Source organism: Protopterus annectens, chromosome 3.part0, assembly GCF_019279795.1.
Source record: "Protopterus annectens isolate FY-2018-M chromosome 3.part0, PAN1.0, whole genome shotgun sequence".
NCBI lineage: Eukaryota > Metazoa > Chordata > Ceratodontiformes > Protopteridae > Protopterus > Protopterus annectens.
Genome location: NC_056731.1, coordinates 630385123 through 630398340, shown reverse-complemented (window position 1 = coordinate 630398340; position 13218 = coordinate 630385123). Strand labels below are relative to the sequence as shown.

The following is a 13218-nucleotide window of genomic DNA, read 5'->3' as shown; positions in this document are numbered from 1 at the left end:
GTCTGCCTGGGATGACATGATTGACAGACCACAATGCTTTGCCAGAGATGGTCTGCACCTGTCACCCTTGGGATTCAGGTTACTGGCTAAGGCTCTTGCCACCCCTATAGTGCCTTTTTTAGGCAAAGTTCAAAAAACAAATACACCACCGTAGCAGGTACAAGCATGCACAATCTGAAGGTAATGCTACTCAGTGCTAGAAGTCTAAACCTCAAAATGCACTGTCTCGAGGCACTCCTAAAAATGGAGAACATTGATGTCTGTGCAGTAACTGAGACCTGGTGTAAGGCTCCAGAGAGCACCCCTGCAAAACTAGGCTACAACTCCTACCACACTTTTCGGCCACCAAACCAGGACTGAAACACTAAAGCTGGAGGAGTGTCCATATTCACCAAGGATATTCACAACACCAGGCTAGTTGCCCAACACAGTGCATCTAAAATTCTCCAGGTGCAACTAATACTAGGTAAGACCGCAATCCAAATTGTAACTTGATACAGATCCCCACCATGCCCCAAGATTCTCACTACACCTTTCTAAACATACTGGAAAATATTAAGATACAAACAAACCCCCTAATAGTTGGTGATTTCAACTACACTGCCATTAACTGGGAAAACTGCTCATGTACCAACAGTTCTTGTAATTCATAAAATCCAATGCCCTGGATCAACTAATCCTTAGTCCCACCAGGGGCTGCAATATCCTAGACCTGGTCATTACCAACATGGGAAATCGATGCTCCATACCTATGGTCACCCCCTCATTGGTCAGGTCTGACCATAAGCTAATCATCACATCCACATCCCACCCCCACCCCCCAGTAAGGAAACCTCTGTAAAAAACTTTTCCAAAGCCAACTTCATGCTACTCAAGTCAGAAGAGACAAATTTCATGACACCCATGCAGATGGGAACTGAAAGTTCGACTACTGAATCCTACACTAAGGCACTGTATGAGCATATCCACTCGTGCATGAATTGTGCCATCCCCAGTAGAACCAAGACTCTCTCCCCCAAAAAAAGGAAGTCAGTCTGGGTGGTCCCTTGCCATAAACAAACTTTATAACAAAAGGAAGAAAAGAGGAAAATCCCAGGATGCACAAAAAACTCCCTTACCAGTCTCAGTAAGAAGCTGAGATCCCTCATAAAATCCTTCACAGCTAGTTATGAAAATAAAATTGCCAAAGATTCCAAAGTCCACCACAAGGCATTCTATAGCTATGTCAATAAACTAAATGGCAATCCTCAGATCTACAACAAAATGGCATTAAATATACTGATCCCAAGGATATTGCCAATGTCCTGGCAGATCGCTTCAGTGCAAACTTCAACCCCCTCTCACCCCCTAAAGGGCACATCTCAATACCAAAAGATTGCCAAATTCCAGTAATAACGGCCATACAAGTAAAAAATGCACTCTCCACAGCTAAGAATACAGCATCCATGGGACCAGACGACATCCCAGGCTGTGTACTAAATGAACTACAAAATGAACTGGCACCTCACCTAAGTGTCATGTTTAATCATAGCCTCACCTCAGGCTTCGCACCCACTGATTGTTCCACAGCTACAGTTATCCCACTCCACAAAGGGGCGATCCACCTTGGATCCCGGGAACTACTGCCCCATCAGTCTGACGAGCCTGATCTGCAAGGCCATGGAATGTATTATCATGGAACTTATAAACAAAGACATTGGCAACTTTCAAACACTGGACCCCACACAGGTTGGGTTAGTGAAGGGCCGATCTTGTCTCTTGAACCTGATTGAATTCTTTGAATCATTCTCCAGAGCCATGGACAAAGGTAAGGTGGTCCACACAGCCTATCTGGACCTCACCAAGGCCTTCAACACCACCCCCACTCTGGAATCATAGATAAGCTTAGTAAGCTGGGCATTAATCCCTACATCACTCGATGGGTTGCCAACTTGCTTACTGACAGAACCCACACTGTAAAAGTAGCCCACTCCAAATCCAGCTCCAGACAAGTGGAGTACCTCAGGGTTCAGTCCTGGGATCATTCTTGTTTGGCATCTACTTCTCTGAAGTACAGGCCAAGACTAAGGGACTCTGGCTAACAAAGCTCCCAGATGACTGCAAACTGGAAGCCATTATTGAATCCCCAAATGATGTGGATGTTCTACAAAAGGGCCTTACAGAAACAGATGCTTGGTGCCAGAGGCTTGGGCTCAAGCTCAATGCCAAGAAATGTATAGTTATCCCCTTTGGGAAAAAACATGTAGCCATGAATTACCACATAGGTGGCAGTACACTAAACACTGAAAGTGTGATAACAGACTTAGGGACACAGGTGGACAGTGGTCTCACCTTCGATAACCACATCACCACAACAGTCAGGAAATCCTTCTGTGTGGCACACCTCACCACTAAGGGCTTTTCAACCAGAAAAAAGGAGGTCATTGTCCCACTGTACTCATCCCTCATTAGACCCATTATAGAATGCAATGCCCCGTTTGGTATGTACCTCTCAAGACATCTGCAACAACTGGAAAGGCCGCAGAAATACCTCACTAAAAGAATCACAGGCCTAAAGCAGATGCCGTATGCTGACCATCTAAAAAAACTCCACCTATACTCTGTGGCATATTGTCCACTCAGAGGTGATCTCTGCTTAACACACAAGGCCATGTCAAACCCAGAGCTGTTGGACATGCTACACTTAAAAAAAATCCCCATGCCTCAGAAACACAAACTCCAGGGATCTAAACCTCATCATCACAATGAACAAAACATGATGGAGGGTTAGGTTCCTGACCCAGAGACTCCCAAGACTCTGGAATAGACTGCCCATACATGTCAAGCAGAACGCCTCTTTGGCTCTCTTCAAAAAGAACATTGATGATTGGATGGGAGATAGGAAATTCACCCTGGGGATCACGTCAGTCATCCTGCTAGACAGGGGTCCAGGGAAGTAAATACTCTGGGGATAAATAGCCAGGGGATTGTTATGGCTAGGCATGTATAGACCCTAGGGCTAACGGCCTAGTACCAACCTATGAACCTATGGCAGCTTCAATCCCGATAGTGCCTTTTGCCAAGCTACACATGCAAATTCTCCAATAGCTTCTTCTTTCTCAGTGGTTCCTGAATCCATTCCCAGATCCAGATAACCAACTCTTGTAAGCTTGACCTTCTTTGGTGGATGAGGCCAGACACAGAACTTTGGAGCTGCACATTCTGGTCCCCTCAGCCAAGACCATTGTGACCACGGATGATCAGATGGGAGGGCCATCTCCAGGGAAATACAGTCTAAGGCACATGGTCCACTTTGAAGGCCAACCTGCATATCAACATTCTAGAACTGAGAGCGGTGCTGTTAACTTTGCAGGCATTCCATCTGGTTCCCAGTTCTGGGACAACTGCAGTTCAGTCGGACAGTATGTCAGTAGTCTGGTATATCAACAACCAAGAAGGAACCAAGTCCTACCCCTTGTGTCGAGAGGCCATGAGGATTTGGCAGTGGGCGATAGCTTCTAACCGTTTTCTAATAGCAACGCATATCCTGGGGAGCTCCAACATGATTGCGGACTAGTTGAGCAGATGTATTCTCCTGCCCAACGACTGGTCCCTCAATCCCGATGTGGCGGCAGAAATTTTCATCCACTGGGGCCAGCCGTGCTGTGACCTTTTTCACCTCTCCATTGAACAACATGTGCAGCAGCTATTTTGCCTTATTCCCCCAAAAGGGGGAGTCCTCGAATGATGGTCTGATTCACGATTGGCCCATGGGAGTTCTTTATGCTTATTCCCCCATTCCATTGAAATGCAGTGTGACCCTCATAGCCCCTTTTTGGCCTCGACAGATTTGGTTCCCCCTCCTTCGGCTCCATCTGGTATACCCGCCGTGGATTCTGGACCCTGTTCCAGACCTGATTGCTCACCCCCAAGGGTTGAGCCACCCGAATCTTCCAGTCTCAAGCTGACAGCTAGGTTTATCCACTTCCGTTAGTTGCCAGGCAGGTTTATCTCACCTCATCTGTTTAGGATATTATCTTGGTCTCTCATAAACCATCCACCAGAAGACTGTATCAAGACAAATGAAAAAGGTTCACTCTCTGGTCAAAGGATAACATGCTAGATCCGTATTTGGCTCCGGTCACAGCGGTTCTGCAATACATGTCTAATTTTTTTGAAGAGGGTGCTGCAGTCTCTACCATACGAGTACATCTGGCGGCAATTTTGAATTACCATAATGGGCTGGATGGTATGCCTCCCATCTCACTACGTTTATGTAAAACCTTTCTCAAAGGAGTTTCACACATCAGGCCCCCAGTCAGACAGCCCATAGAGCCATGGAACAACATGTTAGTTCTACAGTCTTTGACTCATCCTCCCTTTGAACCCGCAGCGAAGTGTGAGCTGAAATTTTTGTCTTGAAATCCTTATTCTTGGTAGCCATTACATCAGCCAGGTGGGTTTCGGAGCTACAGGCATTGTGCATCAAAAGGCCTTATTTGGTCTTTCACAAGGACAGAGTATCACTCCGGATGAATCCATCTTTTCTCCCCAATGTTCTTTCTGACTTCTCCATCAATCAGTCCATTGACCTACCAGTGTTCTTTCCGAATTTTTCTAATAAAGGACAGTACTGCCTACATTTGGATGTACACAGACAACTGAGATTCTGTTTAGACAGAACCAAAATTATGCATGCCTGACCAGCTTTTCATTTCTTTTTCTGGAACTAGAATGAGAAATTCTGTATCCAAGGTTACTTTATCAAAATGGCTAAGGGACTCTTCCACAAAAGAACCTATGCCACTGGTTAAAGCCCATTCCACTAGATCTATGGCAACATCTGTAGCTTTCCACTCCTGGACTTCTGTGGATGACATTTGCGCAGCAGCCACTTGGGCTAAACCCCATACTTCATCAATCATTACAAATTGGATGTGGTCTCCAGAGGGAGAACTGCCTTCGGCTCAGTGGTACTCAGGCACATTTTTCCATAAGGGCTGCCCATGTGTCTCAAGGTAGCTTGGGATTCTGTCCCATCGGTGATGAATGGAAAGAAGATTAACAACATCAGATAAAGAAGTTATGTCTTACCATAACATTCCATCTGTGGTGTTCATCTTCTTTCATTCATCACTTCCCACCCTCCTTCTCCCTCCAAAGGCTCCTGGGGGATACTTTGGGTCCAAGTGGTGTCTTAGGGCATTTGCACAGAATGGGCCTCTGCTTTTCTGGTTTATCACAGGCAAACTCGATCTGAGGTAACAGGGAAAAAGGGCATTGTGGGTAGAAGCTTATCTCGAGAGTTTTTGGCTAGCACGAGCTTGGTAACAGGCCGAATTGGTTCCAAGGGCTCGGAACCAAACCCATCAATAATGAATGAAAGAAGATGAACAACACAGATGGAACGTTATGGTAAGACATAACTTCTTTTTCTATACCATCGCTGCTTGATTTCTGTATTTTGATTCTTTAGCTGTATTATATTGTTTGTTTTTGGAGCTTTTCTCCCCGGGCCTCTACTGAAAACGGGCTCACCCTGGCCCAGTAGACTTCCAGGCAAACAAATGCAAATAAATAAATAAACTAGCAGGTTTACTTTCATATGATGCCTTAGACTGCATTCTATAATCATGTGCTTGATATGTTTTTATTTTTTTTTGTTTTTTTTTTTAAATAGAAAAAGTAGTTTGCCTTTTCTTTTTTATAAAAACTGGATACCTTTACTAAACCCTGAATAAGTGCCTCTTTTTCTTTAATATTTCCAGCCACCTATTCTGCTAAGGAGGATTCTGATGTTTATGTTTAGGTCTTATTCTCATGCACAAGAGTATAGATTTATATTTCATGCACAAACTTTTTAAAGTAACCCAAACATATTTCCATTGTTCTTATAGTATAATGCCATCCATGCCTTACTTCTAGTACAGCTAATGCCACATAGTTTGCCTTAGAATAGTAATGTACTGTAATAGAGCTAGACCTGACTATATCACAAAATAAAAAATAAATAAATAAAATATGTCATAAAGATAATTTATGATCAGTGGTACACAGGGGTTCAGTAGTATATTTCAAATTAAAAACAAAATACCTTTATTTGTATAAAGTAGATAAAGTATATTACTTTCTCTTGCTGGAGAATTTGCTACAAAGTTCCAGATGGTCACACTATAGTGCATCCTCTCCCTTTTGAGGAAGCATGATTGAATTTGCTGGACAGGCCTTCAGGATGCATACTGCCACATCAAAATGGACATATGCTCCAGGAGGTTTCTTCATTTTTGGTTGGGGACCAGTCATTTTCAGTTCAGAGACTACCTTTTGACCTCACCACAGCCCCTTAGGTGTTCACCAAATGCATGGTAGCGGTTGCACCTCATCTCCAATTGCAAGGGTTCTGGGTTTCCTCTATCTAGATAACTGCCTCCTTACCACTTCTACCAAGTCTGTGCTAGTCGGGGCCAGAAATTATTTGCTTCAGTTGTGCTCCAACCTAGGAATTGCAGTAAACCAGGACAAAATGCAGTTTTCTTCAGTACATCATCTGGAGTTCATTGGGGTACACTTGGACACAGCCATTCAGATTACAAGGTTGAGAGAACAGGGTAGTCACTCTAAGAAATCAGGCCCTACAGCTCCTTTCCCTTCAGATGCCGTCTGCCAGACTGATTTTTCCTGATAGATGTTGTTTAGAGATCCAGTTTTCCACTGTATTAAAGGTTTTCTGGGTTAAGCTAAGGAGATCTGTAGGGGTAGGGACTGAGCAAATCAAGGTGGAGTCATTGCCATATTGTATACAGGTTGTGTTTGTGATTACAGTGTGGAGGTTATTGATAAAGGAGAAAAGAAGGGGACCTAATATGGAGCCTTGAGGGACACCAAGGGTAACGGGGAGAATGGTGGAGAGTTTGTCCTGCCAAAGGACAGCCTGCTGTCTTCCACTAAGATAAGATTGAAACCATTGTACAGCATAGCTGTTTAGGGATATTTTATTTAGGGTAAGTAAGAGTAGCTGGTGGTTAACCATGTCAAAGACCTTGGAAATATCAAGAAACAGGGCAGAAGAATGTTTGTTGTTGTTACGGTTGGAATTTATGACATTAGAAAAGGAGAGAAGGGCTTTGGTGGTACTGTGCTGTGGTCTAAATCCATGCTGGGAGTTGACCAGAAGATTATGTTGAATAAGGTAGTGTAAGAGTTGTTTATGGATACACTTTTCCATAATTTTAGCCAGAGGGGAAAGGATAGCTATTGGTCGGTCTATAGTTTGACAGCTCAATAAAGCTGCCTCCTTTGTGGAGTGGTATGACATGTGATATTTTCCAGATAGAGGCTTCAGTTATGGTTCTGTTTATCAAAATAGAGACAGGGTATGCTATAACATCAGCAGTTTTTTGCAGGTAGTCTGCAGGGAGGAGGTCAGCTGAAAGGGTGGTTGGTTTGAGTTTTTTAATTAGGGCTCTAATGAGTGAAGTTGGAACTTTTTGGAAGCTAAAGGAGAGAATGTCACTGGGTTTAGGGGGTTCAGCGTTAGGACAAGTGGGTTTGTTTGCTAGCAAGGGCCTTGATGGTTTCTGTAAAGAAATTGTTGAAGGTGTTGGCAATGGACTCTGGCAATATTTGGGTTGGAGCTGAGGGGGTAGGAGTTCTGGATTGCCCTGGGTGAAGGAGTTGAATTCCTGTCCAGAACTTCTGTGGCTTGTTGTGCTGTTTGTTGTAGATGGCAGAAATAGTTTTTTTTTTGTCTAGTAATATGGATTTTTTTGGATCATTCCTATATTGTTGAAATTTGAGTTGATCTCTTGGGGCTTTAGAGGACCGCCAAATGTTCCAGGCATTATTTCTTTGGATGATCTTTAGTTTGGTTTCTTTAGTGAGCCAGGGGACAATATTTGTTTTAATTCTAGTAGAGCGTGTAGGTGCATGGTTGTCAAGGATGGACAGGAATATGTTATTAAAGTGTGTTACTGCCTCATCTAGTGGTAGTTGTTTTATGACTGGCCGATTGCATAATTTAAGTTCTTCTAATAATTTATTAAGGTTGAAGTTTTTGTTATTTCTTATTGTTTTATAGGTGGGTAGATGCTGACATTCAACTTTATGCCTAATAGTATTCATTAAGAAATGATCACTTAGATCTTCAGGGAGAGTACCTGATTTGTACATTTGGTGGGGGCTATTAATTAGTATCTAGTCTAGGATACTTTATTGTTAAGCTTGCTGATCCTAGTAGGGGAGGTTATAGTTTGTGCAGCTTTACGTGGGTGGTTCGGGTCTCTGCAGTGCAGGTATTCCAGTCTATACTGAGGTCCCCCTAGAGCAATGGTCTCTTGGGGGGAGGCATTGAATCACCAGTAGAGGATGTTTTCTAGGGTCCCTGAGTTATTACCTGGGGAAATATAGACACCAGAGGAATCCTCAGAGCCTGTGATTAAAGTAAGAGATCTTTTCCTTGCTTTTTTACTTGCTTTAAATTCTAATTTATGTTCTGTTTTTAAATGCAGACAACAGCTTTAACAGTACAATTTGGTGGAACTTGCTTTTTCCTTGCTTTTTTACTTGCTTACAATTTGGTGGAACTTTTTAGCATTAGGAGCCTTATTTAAGGGCTGGGAAGTTTGGTGCTGTTGACCCAGTAGGGCTGAATTTAACAGTTTAAGCAGAAAGACTTTAGAAAAAATAGTAACCTTAGTAATGCTTTATTCATACATTCAAGCCCTAAATCTAACCACATGGTTTCTCCAATTCCAATGATGGGTAGTCAGTACAGGCATTTCTACCAAGTAGTCCATATACTTACTTCTTTTCAGAAACTGCCCACTAGGAAAATTTACAAAAATAAGGGGAAAAGATTTTCCATTTGGACTTTGCAGAGAAATGTAGATCCTTTTCCGGCATCTGTATCATCAGGATTACTTTTTTTTCATCCATTTTCTATAATTGAGAGTTATTCAACTGTCAAGATTCAGTTAGCAGCAGTTGCAAATTTCCATATTGAAGAGAATCAGACTTCATTAGCCTCAGTTAAGTTGTGTAAAGCTTTCCTGAGAGGTACTTTTCTTCTTAGATCTCCACTCAAAGATTATACTTCCCCTTGGGGCATGACAAGCCTTGACACAAGCCACTTTTGTGCCAGCTGCTGCGGTAGTATTGTCACCTCACAGCAAGACGTTGACCCGTTCGATTCTCAGCTAGAGCGTCTTCTGTGTGGAGGCATACGTGAATGGGCGTGCCTTCGTTGAAGGTTGTGTGTCAGAGCTGGTAACTAGGCATGTAAAAATCTACTACCAAACATTAGCGGACCAGAGTTCCACTGTGGCGACCCCTAACCGGGATAAGCCGAAAGACACAACAACAATAACCAAGGTAGACTTAACATTTTTGAATGGGCAAACTCTTTTTGTTAGCAGTTACTTCAGCTGAAAAGGTGTCAGAGTACCATCCCTTCCTTTTTGGCTAAAATAGCAACACAGACTTCACTCAGAGTATTAATCTACCAGTCTGCTTTAAAAGTTTTTGAATAAAGGGGAATACATGCTCCAGTTATTGGATGTCCGCAGAGAATTACATTTCTAACTTTATCAAACCAAACCTTTCAGGAAGTTAGATCATTTTTTTCCCTAAAGCCAAGATCAGTGAAAGCATGTCAAAGGTTACCTTTGCTAGATAGTTGATTGGCTGTATTTCCCATGTATATAAGCAAAAAGGTTTGGCTCTGCCTAAACCACCAAAAGCACACTCAACATGATCTGTTTCATGTTTGCAACTTTCTTTTCTAGGGCCTCATTGTGCTGCTGCAACCTAGTCTAATGTTCATACCTTCATTGCCCATTACTGATTTTATTTGCTTTCCAGAAACAGGGCAGCTTTCAGTTCTGCCGTCCTTCAGAACATCTTTCCATAAGACCTCCCGCAGAACTAAGTAGCTTGGACATCAGGTACGAAGGTTATATGCTCACCATAATGATGGATCTGTGTTGTTTGTTTCCATCCTTCCTCTACTTCCTTTCCTCCTTCCCCCTTTCCATCTCATGGAAAAAAATATTTTCCTTTGACGTTTATGACTGTATGGGCTTCCATTAGTACAGGATTTCATGCTTTTGCAGTTCCAGCGCAGATTTTCTTCCTTTCTGTTGTGTGGTCTTCTGCTACTTTGTCTATATTGATATGCATTTATACTTTATTGGGTTTTCAAGATTTGAAAGCAAACTCAATCTGAAGTAATGTTGGGGAAAGGAGGGGATTATGGGTAAGGGAAAGAGCCTGCACTACAGATCCTAAGACTGGAAAAAGTAGTTGAAGTACAATCAGAGTTTGGATCAGCGACCCATCAGTTGAGGAAGGATGGAAACAGACAGCACAGATTTATTTTTATTGCAAGTACATTTATTTATTTATTTATTTATTTAATTAAATTTGTTGACCGAGAGTGTCCGACTGGACGTAGGTCTATTTTCAGCGGAGGCCCAGGGAGAAAAGCTCCACAGTTAAAATAAACAGACAGTAGTTACATTGGATTACATAGCAATTAACAATTTACATAGCAATTAATTACAACATATTTACAGATGAAGAACATAGTACATCAGTAGACAAATAGAATCTTTATCTGTGAAGTACATAACAGACATTAACAAATTTACAATGAGAAGTTCCTGTTGTATAATAAGTACTAGGCTTATGGGCATCTGAGCTTGCTGTAATCAAGGTAGTTAGTAGAGTGGAAAGAAAGGTAGTGGTTGGATGGGGTGGATGATATTAGAGTGGGAGTTGCAAGGGTATAGCCAGCATGTTTTTAGGTGCGCTTTTAGTAAAGTTTTGAAGTGGGTGCATGATGGTATGGAGGTAATTGTGGGTGGAAGGGAGTTCCATAATTTGGCTATGATGCAAGAGAATAGTGCTTCACCAGCAGAGTTATTGGCTTTAGTGATCTGCAAGTGATTTTTGTTGCTGGATCTTAGTGGTCTGGTGGTGCGATAGGGTTGGAGTAGATTCTGGAGGGATGGGACATTTAGTGGATGGTTTACTAGTTTTGGGGCGAGTGAGAGTTGATACCACTGAAGGAGGTGAGGTAGTTCAAGCCAGCCCAGTTCAGCAAGTGAGAGACAGTGATGACTACGGTAGGATGCCCCTGTGGCGAATTTGGCAATTTTGTTGTAGCAGGTCTCTAGTTTGTTTACGTTGCATTGCCTTAGGTTGGTATATATTGGAGAGGCATAAAGTAGGGTGGAGAAAAGGTGGGAATTTTCTATTGAAATCTTTGCTGCTTTGGTGAGAAATTGCATATTTCTGTATAATGCTCCTATTTTTTTGTGGACTTTTTTTATGGTCATGGATATGTGAATGTCAAATTTTAGTTTATTGTCTATTTCCACTCCTAGCAATTTGGTGTGTTCAGTTGGGTATATAGTGGTGTTGTCTTTTGATGTGATGTTAAAGTGAGAGTTGTTTTGAGTATGTTTGGTGGGTTGGAAGATGAGTAGTTTAGTTTTGTTTGGGTTGAGTATTAATTGGGCATCGGATAACCAAGTTTCAACAGAGGAAAAGGCTTCCTGTGTGACTTTTTGCAGTTTTGGTAGGGACTGGGCTGAGCAGATGATGGTTGAGTCATCTGCGTATTGTATGGGTGTGCCATGTTTGGTGGCAGAGGATAGATTATTGGTGTAAACAGAGAAGAGTAGGGGTCCAAGGATGGATCCTTGGGGAACCCCTATGGAGACAAGTAGTTGGGGAGATATGTTATTCTGCCATATAACGGATTGTTGGCGGTCAGACCGGTAACTCTGAAACCAGTTGGTGACTGATTATGAGAAGGATAGGTTACTGAGGACAGAGATAAGTTGTTTGTGTGGGACCATGTCAAATGCTTTAGATAGGTCTAGGAAAGTAGCAGAGGAGAGATAGCCATTGTTTTTATGCTGAAGGATAGTGTTAGTAAAGGAGAGTAAGGCAGTGGTGGTGCTATGGTTTGGTCGGAAACCATGCTGAGTACTGGAAAGGAGGTTGTTAGTAAGGAGATAGTCTGAGACCTGAGAGTGTATGCATCTCTCTAGTATTTTGGAGAGTGGAGAGAGAATAGCTATGGGGTGGTAATTGGTTAGATGTTCTTCGTGTGACACTGCTGCAGTCATTACACTTGGGTTATCCTGCCGTCAGGCGGTTTCCCAGTCGGCCTGAGTTCCAAAGTCTTGGTCTGGCATTGGTTGCTGTCACTTCTTCCCTGACGTCAGTGCACCAGGGGGATATGAGATGCAGCCGAAGCCATTTTCTTCAGTCTTTCTTGCCGCGTGGTGCCTAAAGTAGAAGCAGTTCGCCAGTGCCGGTCGGCCGACTCCTGAGATTTTCAATCCGAATCTAGACCTAAAGTCTTCTAAAAAGCTAAGTACCCCATTGGGGAAACTTTTTCTTGCCTCAGACCAATGTCAGTAAAAGTTAATAATTGCATTTCTTGTGGGAAGCAAATACGTCATAAGGATTTCCACTCCTACTGTATCCCATGCCTAGGACCAGACCACAGCGTCACTGGTTGTCGGTTTTGTGCTAGGTTTAACAAGCGCACTATTAAACGTCAGTTTGATTTTGCCCGACATTATTTTGGCAGAAAATTTTATTACACCATGCCGTCGGAACTTCCGACGACCGGAATTCATAAAAAGCGCAAGGACAGGCATCCGAGGCCCAAGACTGACGGCGAGGCATCTTCTAGGCCGGTCGCTGGTTCTCCGGTTTCCAGCGAGATGCCTACGCAGCCCCTGATGACTGCTTCAGTAGAACCACAGACCGCCTCAGACTCCCACGTGGAGCTGGCTGGGCCTTTGGACGCTCTTGGTATTCAGATTACCGAACTTAATCCTACAGAGGGAACCGAAGTAGCTGAACAATCCACAGCTTCAGAGGGTGTTTTCAGACCTACCCAGTTAACCATTAAACCCTCTGTTAAGTCTAAGCCTCCCTTAAAAGCAAAGAAACAGCAGCAATCTCCAGGCAGGCTTCCATGCCTAAGAAACAAATGCTAAAAATGGCCAAGGACCTAATCACCCTGATCAGAGGGTCCCAACCCCCTCCAGATAAAGGTCCAGACAAGATGCAGACTATAAATCTTCAGACCAGGTGTCCATCTCCTCTAACTCATCCTCAGACCTAGGGTATTCCTTACCCCCTTATGAGGATTCTGATGCTGAGGAATCAATTCCATCAGCCTCTCACCCTGAGGACTACTCCTTTGCGGAGACCTTA

The 13218-nt window shown here is 43.0% G+C and overlaps 1 protein-coding gene across 2 annotated transcripts in view; it reads left to right on the top strand.

The window, feature by feature from the left end:
• The window catches only part of ZNRF2 (zinc and ring finger 2), a 1389094-nt gene that overhangs the window by 1002298 nt on the left and 373578 nt on the right, over positions 1-13218 (top strand). The window lies entirely within an intron of this gene.